The sequence below is a fragment of the Salvia miltiorrhiza genome, chromosome 7, assembly GCF_028751815.1.
Source record: "Salvia miltiorrhiza cultivar Shanhuang (shh) chromosome 7, IMPLAD_Smil_shh, whole genome shotgun sequence".
Taxonomy (NCBI): Eukaryota; Viridiplantae; Streptophyta; class Magnoliopsida; order Lamiales; family Lamiaceae; genus Salvia; species Salvia miltiorrhiza.
Window position 1 is genome coordinate 26663989 of NC_080393.1, and position 1127 is coordinate 26665115.

Genomic DNA, 1127 nt, shown 5'->3' on the forward strand with positions numbered 1-1127 from the left:
AATCTAGATTCTGAAGTGATGATTTAGAAGAATGATAGAGAACTTAGAGCATTTCAGCTTCCACAAGAAAACAATGGTTCTTTTGAATTACAAGAGGAATGAAAAGACATGTACGCGTTGAAGGAAAAGCACGGAATGATGATACAAGATGAATTCAAGGCAAACATTGCATCAAGGGTTTAAGCATAAGTCTCTACGTTCGAATGTTTACACACGATGGAACATCGAATCGACTTATGTTACACGATAGATTATAAAAAGGGCGTGATTTGATTGTCTGCGGGTTATATATATATTTGTGACATACATGGGAAATGGGATCCGAGTCCACTAGAATAGAAGACCTTAAAATAAGTTTAGTTGTCTTAATGAAACTTATGTTTTGTTATGCATAGTATGTTCATAACCTTGTACATTTAAGAGTTTACGTCTACTTACGTATAAGAAGACTCACACTTTCCCTTATCTATTAAAGAGGGTTACGTCCAGGCATATTCCGATAGTTAGGAAAGCTCCGCGTTTGACCCAGCAGAGACTACTCGGGCATATCGGGATTTTAGTATAGCTTTTGACGACGACATAAGAATTGTTATAGGTCAGTATACACGCCTTTGGACTGTTGCCCATGTCTTTGGGACTACAAGTTATATAAGAAAATATGGTTCGACTGTCTGTATGTAGACCTTGGGGAATAAGAGTCTAGTTCAATAGGACTAGAACCTTAAGTTTGAGCTTTAAGCTGCCACTACGAACTCAAGTTTCGTTATGTATAGTATGTCCACGACTTCTCAAGTTCGGGACAATGTTTCCCGTGTGACTGGGAAGTGATGATGTTGGACCTGGCCAGTCCACATGATCCAAATCTCAGTAGACGTCTTTTGGGTTTAAAACCTATATGTTTCAACTTTCGGTTGAAAAGCCAGACGGGTTCTTACTCGAGGTCATTTTGTTCGACCTTGTAGTTAATCATTTCATACCCTCTGGTCATTCTTTTGAATCTCTTGAACAATTTCTACAACACCTTGCTTTGATGTTGTGTTGATTTTGAGCATTGCAACTCGTGAGTTGTCATAGTAGATTCCCTTTATCGATAAGACTAAGAAGTATTAGTCTACTGACCTAGTATA